The sequence below is a fragment of the Pollicipes pollicipes genome, unplaced genomic scaffold (genome assembly GCF_011947565.3).
Source record: "Pollicipes pollicipes isolate AB1234 unplaced genomic scaffold, Ppol_2.1 Scaffold_7262;HRSCAF=8765_pilon_pilon_pilon, whole genome shotgun sequence".
NCBI classification, from domain to species: Eukaryota; Metazoa; Arthropoda; class Thecostraca; order Pollicipedomorpha; family Pollicipedidae; genus Pollicipes; species Pollicipes pollicipes.
In genome coordinates, this window is record NW_023597055.1 from 17,229,849 (window position 1) to 17,237,411 (window position 7,563).

A 7,563-nucleotide genomic window follows, 5' to 3' on the forward strand; every position below is an offset into this window, starting at 1 on the left:
TATCAGTATGTAGCAAATAGTCAGACCATCCCATTCAAAATGTGAAGCCAACATCTCAAACTTTGTCGTCAAATATAAAAAATATAAATGAGTGCCTTTGCTGCAGCTGAAAAGGCAAGCAATACAGCAGATGTGGTTATCTATAAGTCGTGTTACTTTTAGAGAAGATGGATTGTTTGTGCAGCATACCCCTATTACCCTTGACAGATGGTTAACCATGAAAATCAGAATAAGTTATTCAAAGTGACTTGAAGTGTTCTGATTGTGTGTTGTCAATTTTTCTGGTGTCAAGAAGCTGACACAACTGACTTAAAAAAACACAAGTTTGAATTCGCCAAAAATAGGCTTTATTACGTTTTGATCACATGTGCTGCTGGCAACAGATAGGTGAGGTGAGTTGAGATGATGTTCATTATATGGGCTACTCTAAGTTAAGTTGGTTTAATTAAAACACAAGTTGAAACCAGCCAAAAATCAGCTTTATCATGTTCTTATCACAAGTGCTGCTGTCAACAAATAGTTGAGGTAAGTTGAAATGATGTTCAGCGTATTGGCTACTCTCAGTTAAGTAAAGTCGAGTAATTGCATGGCAAGTGGCAGTAGGAATTGTGCAAGAATCCGTGACTCACGAATGCTGCTGAGGTACAAACAGGTTAGCCAGGATGAGATGAGGTAAGTCTTCATTAGGTTAGCCTTAGTAAGGCTGCTCTCATGGAAATAAGCGTTGGTATTTTGTAAGAAACAGTGACATCATGTTTGTTTTTTCTGACTCCATCTCAACAGAAGCTAGAGGTATGTCTGTTGTGTTTGACTTGGTGATGTGCTAATGTGCACGAGTCTGAGGCACCTTTGTTTGAATGTTTTATGCTTGTTTATTTTTTGTTGTTGTTTTGTGTTGAATTCCTTTGCTTTGTTATGTGTTCAAAAATCCTCTGAAATGCAAGTGCAAAGTGCAGCATTAACACGCGCCCGGGCGACCGGCTAGATACCGTTCGCTCGGGTGAGGGGTCAATATGACCCCCTGAGATCTCGGCAATTAAGAAATCTAAAGACGCCAGACTCACCAGGTGTGTTGACCTGTACATGAACTTACCTAGGTCAAAGTTTGAGGTTCCTAGGTCATGACCCTCAGGTCAAATAAGGTCAAACAAGGTCAAATTCCAGGTTGGTCTCCAAAGTGCCTCCAGAACGTATAATTCGAAGTGAGCACCAGAAACTACATCCTACAGCAAGCACTAGAGTAATAAAACATGTTGGTTTTGGCCTTGATCTGACCTTTACACCTCGCCTTAGGTCAACGTACTTTGCCCCTTCAATATTTGTGTTGCCTAAGAAAGCATCTCAAAGATGTATGGCTTCGTCTAACACTCCGTTGTTACATCAGATTGAACGATTCTCTAGAAATTGACTTCGCTTACACCATAGTCTGACTTTGACCTGCCATAGGTGAGCGACCTCAAAAGGTGCATCTAAATTTGTGATGCCAAAGGATACACTGTTAAATTGTCGACAGCTTTGCAAAATGTGGCGCGGCTACACCGCGCCGCTCGCAAACCATTTCGAAATAACTTTCGGGAGGGGGTCAATTTGACCCCCACCCGAGCCCGCGTTAAAACATTGGTTTTGCTTAGTTTTTGACGCTCATCACACTGTTATCAATGATTATCCTTTAATGTATCTTGTTTCACCTTAATGACCTAACATGTTTAAAAGAAAACGGTTTTGTCGCGTTTATGATGCTACGTCCATACCAACTTGAAATGCATGTCTTTGTTTACTGAAGTATCTCTCACTTGCCAATAAGTTCCATCTTTTGTGAACTGAATTTGTCCCTCCTTTGCGGTCTTTTTGCAATGAGATTTTTCACTCCTGCCCTGGTTCAAAAACGATTATAGATCATTGCTCCGAGGCGTCCTACGCGGATCAATACACCGTGAAAGTACTACTTTCCGCTGGCGAAGGACACGTTTGAGCCGGTTCAGCACACTGGTTATTGCACGGTTCGACAGGCCATCAATTTGGACATATTTCCCAAATGTGATATTTCACCTTTCACGGAAATGTACCACGATTAACCTCAGGCCGGTCGAACGACCGTGTCCTGATGCTTATAGGGCGTCGACTCCATGATCCCGGTAGTGAATCCGCGTCCTCGCCCGGCGGCAGGTGCTGGTGACCCCGGGTCGAACGGTGCATCTGGACTTGACCCCGCTGCGCACCACGTGGCGGCAGCGGCCCTGCCTGGCTGGGCCCCACGGCTACGCCGAGTTCGAGCGCTGCCTGACCGACCAGATCCTGGTGAACCTCAACGTGTCCCTCACAGACAAGCCGTGCCGCCTGCCCGGCCAGCCCTTCGAGGGGAGGAGCTGCACCTCGTATCAGGACTACCTGGCCGCGCTCGCCACGCCCGGTGAGCCCGCCGTGCCCCCCCCCCCCCCCCCCCCATACACAAGCCGAGAGAGAGAGAGAGAGAGAGAGGAGAGAGAGAGAGAGAGAGAGAGAGGAGAGAGAGAGAGAGAGAGCGAGAGAGAGAGGAGAGAGAGAGAGAGGAGAGAGAGAGATGAGAGAGAGAGAGAGAGAGAGAGAGAGAGAGAGAGAGAGAGAGAGAGAGAGAGGAGAGAGAGAGAGAGAGAGGAGAGAGAGAGAGAGAGAGGAGAGAGAGAGACAGACAGAGACAGACAGACAGACAGACAGACAGACAGACAGACAGCAGAGACAGACAGACAGACAGACAGACAGACAGACAGACAGACAGACAGACAGACAGACAGACAGACAGACAGACAGACAGACAGACAGGACAGACAGACAGACAGACAGACAGACAGACAGACAGACAGACAGACAGACAGACAGACAGACAGACAGACAGACAGACAGACAGACAGACAGACAGACAGACAGACAGACAGACAGACAGACAGACAGACAGACAGACAGACAGACAGACAGACAGACAGACAGACAGGACAGACAGACAGACAGACAACAGACAGACAGACAGACAGACAGACAGACAGACAGACAGACGACAGACAGACAGACGACAGACAGACAGACAGACAGACAGACAGACAGACAGACAGACAGACAGACAGACAGACAGACAGACAGACAGACAGACAGACAGACAGACAGACAGACAGACAGACAGACGGACAGACAGACAGACAGACAGACAGACAGACAGACAGACAGACAGACAGACAGACAGACAGACAGACAGACAGGACAGACAGACAGACAGACAGACAGACAGACAGACAGACACAGACAGACAGACAGACAGACAGACAGACAGACAGACAGACAGACAGACAGACAGACAGACAGACAGACAGACAGACAGACAGACAGACAGACAGACAGACAGACGGACAGACGGACAGACAGACAGACAGACAGACAGACAGACAGACAGACAGACAGACAGACAGAGACAGAGACAAGAGAGAGGGAGAGGGAGAGGGAGAGGGAGAGGGAGAGATAATTCACCCATTCACCCACCCAGAGATTCACCCATCCCACCCAAAAGCCTTGGCGAAAGGTCTCTGCTAGCAGGAGTCCACGGAAACGGGTGGATAGTGCTGTCACGCCAGTGTCTCGTGGGAGTAAGCAAAAACGCGGAAGCACAGCTGGCAGCTCTTTCTTTTGAAGCGCAGTCGAGGCCCGTCCACACCTGTTGATTGAATGCAGACTTCTCTGTAGGTTCTGCAGCCAGCCAGCTGTTGCATATTAGCAATGCTATATTTAAGCCCACAGGTCCGCAAAGTGCGAGTGTGAGAAGGGCTCAAAAGTGGTACACCCAGATTGTAACAGCTCACTGGCTGCAGAATCGGGGGTGATAAAATCTTCCGACTTGGTGGATTTGGTCGGCGACAAAAATGTGTACATTCACTTGGTGCCAAAAATGTTATTGGCGGAACCTTTTGGTGACAGCAACGACGAAATATTCAGTATTTTCTGCAAAAACTAATATGGGGTCTCCATACACAGCTACTATGCCTCCATGGTAACACTTTTCGTCGCAAAACGCAACCAAACCTTTCAGTGGAGACTCAGCACCGTACCCGACGCCACCACGATATCCTTTTTAGGGTTCATCCCAGCTCGGCGACAAAATTGTCCTATGATATTTTAGGTGGTCGCTCGCTTCGGCGACAATCCAGCGACAAATCAGTGTATTTCTTATGGCGGGGCCTGTCGGCCGATTCGTTGGTTTTAACAGCCGGTTCTGAGTGTCCCAAACTAGGCGGTCTAAAATACTGAAAAATATCTAGATACGAGGATTCATCTGGCCGCGCGGGCATGTTTCAATTGTTGCGATGCGACATTGTGAGATGGGCAGTGCATTTCAATGCGCTGTAAGTTGGCAAGCGGCATTCGCATTGCTGTGTCATGAATGCCTGTCCACGATTCAGTTTTCGGGCCTCGTTTACGTCGATGGCGGTGTCGCGATTCAGCATCCTGTGCTCAGCGACGGGTCATTGACAGGTCAGGGTAAGTCGGGAGACTATCCGCTCAAGGTAGAAATTGACCTGTAAATATCCAAGGCACAGAAAAATCTGCTGACTCACTGTAGCAGTCACCACCGACTAGTCTTCCTCCCATTGAAATGAACCGTGGGTTCGATGTTGAGGTCTGGTGGCACTCTTCCCAATGGACGGGAATGGCAAGAGATGATAAGGGTTTTGAAGTACCAATGTATGGTATTTTTGCTCTTGTCCTGATTGAGAATGGTAGCCAGTCACAGACATCTACAAATCAGGGATGCACCTAGTTTTCTATTCAGTTCAGGGCTCCATCCCCCAAGCCTGTTTAGAAGTGCGCCAACCTGGAAAGCTTCCATATTTTTGGGATGACTGCAAAATTTGTCACTGCTCCGCAACCTTTTTCAGAAATATATGCCCCTGCTTGCAATGCAATTATTTCAGCAGTGTTTTGTCGGCATTTAAGCAATAATTCACAATTCAACCTTCTGCAAAATGAATCTAGGTACCTGGGAATGTTTATGGTAGCCAGTGATGCAAGCAATGGAAGGGTAATGGAAAGTGAAGAGTGAGGTGGTGCAGCAAATGTAGGCAATAAAAAGGGGGGGGGTATAGGTTCCATTACCAACTTCCCCAGTACCAAGACTTTTACTGCAAATGGGAGGAGGTTTTGTAGAATTGTGAGCTAACTGCCCTATGATTTCAGTGAAAGATTGACTCCTGGTTGCCCTTGAGGACAATGTTGGCTATTTGCTGATGATAGAACCACTAACAGTAACAGGAAAGCCCGGAAGTGATTTGTTCTGCAGAGTTCTTCCATACGCATAGTTTCTTTGCACTTTTTAGCATGATACTTGCATGGGTGCAAATATGGCAGATTTCTTTGCTATGTTTGCCAACACTAAATTGAAAAATTATACCGATGGAATTCTAAGCAAAACCATTGTATGCATTAAATACAGGCTGTGAAGGCAGACAGCCTGCATTATGTGTAGCCTACAATGATGAAAGAAATACATATTGTTTGCCTCGTGGGGGCATAATGACTGAGTGTCAATGTGTATGCATAATTATGGGGAGATAGCAGCCCATGGGTCATGGTCAGCGAATCAAGCACAGAGGAGACGGCTTTGCGTAAAAGTTTGCTTTTTCTCATTAGTTTTGTTACCTTCCAGCTAAAAGTTAGATTGTTGTCCGTCCCAATGGCGCAGTTGGTTAGGGCGCCTGTCTTACGATCCAACCACCCGTGGCGGGGCGGGTTTGGGTCGCTTTGGGGCGCTCGGTATAAGCATTTGACAGGTATGGCCTGCGGCCGGTGGCAGCGGTCGCGATGAAAGTCAGCTGACGTCAGAGGGCAGGACGGACTGTGCCGACCATCGCGGCACGTTAAGCTTTCTTCACCAAATCCTGCCGTTGACATGCAATTGCACGATCGGGTGGTAGGTGTCAGGGCTCACACAGCAAGCGCTCCTTAGCGTGCGATCTGATCCCTGAAATCCATCCATTCAAAGAGCTCGGATCAAATCTGAAAAAGTGTTTGGGGGAGGAGAAATCAGCCTTGAGCAGGCCAAGTCAACATGGAAGTTGTATGAGGCTTCAGAAATTGATTTGGATTAACACTCCTGCATATATATGCCCAGTATCTCATTTAACCTTGGATCAGCATGCGAATTGGCATGCAAACGACAACTTTGGCTTGCTGATTAACTTTCTAATAGCGTTTGGATGCTTCTAACGAAATGTGCCATTCTGCCGTACCAGCCGATGTTTTCATTACCTGAAATGCAGATTTCTATATCAGTGCACGCAAAACAAATCAAAAGGATGATACGCAATCATTTAAACCCTAACCTTGCTTCCCCGGTTTCCATAACGCGGACTGATAGAGGGGAGGGGGGAGGGGCAATCTCCTACCGTTTAGAAACAAGAAAAGTAGAGACGTGCCAAGGAATCTCACCTGTCATTAACGAGATCTTGTGATTGGTAAGAAGTCCCCTGTTCTTAATTGACCCCACTAGACCCAGTCTAAGGTCAAATTTTTCTGAACATCAATCCATTTCAGCTTAGCATATCCATATGAACGAAACCATGCACCGCAGAGACACTGAACATGAAGGATGCATGTTTCTTGCTTGTATTTGTTTCGAGCCTTTACTTATAATGCAGAGCTTCGTTGATGTAACAGTGCCATCCAGCCGCAAGCAGTCCGCAAAATTGTTGCTTGCCGCCTTGCGCCCCAGCTGGCCTTGGACATTCTTGCAATGTTCGTAAAAAAAACATCGCTACTCCGACACCAGAATTGCAAGGGAAACGTTTTTAGTGCCAACACACGCGCAACGGATGTCCCAGAAGCTACCAAAAATTTGAACGGGACTGCACAATATACCGGATTGGTATCAGAAATCCTTGGGGGGGGGGGGGGGGGCATGTCACATCGCCCCCCTTCCTCATCACATCGGGGCGACTATATTGTTCAGAAAAAAATAGCGGCCTGATGCAAAGCTATTAACAAACTCCAATACCATTGACTTGTTGGGGCACAGCGGAAGGCGCCCACCAGGCCACAAATGTCGCTCCAAGCTTGTAGCATGCCTAAGGTATGGTGGTTAGTTTGATGACGATTAAGATGAGGCTCGAAGCGCGCACGTGATTGTCATAAGGGGGCGTGGGCTCAAGGAGGCCTGCATATTGGACGTCATTCCCAGTGCTGTCTGCCACCGGTTTGAATTTTGTCATGTATTTTGCTGCCCTGGCGATCAGGGCCCTTCGATGTGTTTTTTTTTCGTGGCCGAGAAAAGCAAAGCAGGTGTAGATCGAGTTTAAACGCGAGGCCCCGGCAAGGTCCGAGAGTGGAAGAAGGCTGTTGTTGGGATTTGGCAATCCCATAGTTTGGGGCACGTGCGCCTGTTTTCCTAGCAGCAGCAGTTATCCTGACATAGATTTAAGGATATTGTAAGATGGAGCGTATTGGCTGTGTGCATGATATTGAAAGTTGCAATTGTGATGAAAGAAGCTTTTGGTGACATGTTGATTCCTGATGACTCTAATGGGCATGCACTTCATTTGCCATTTT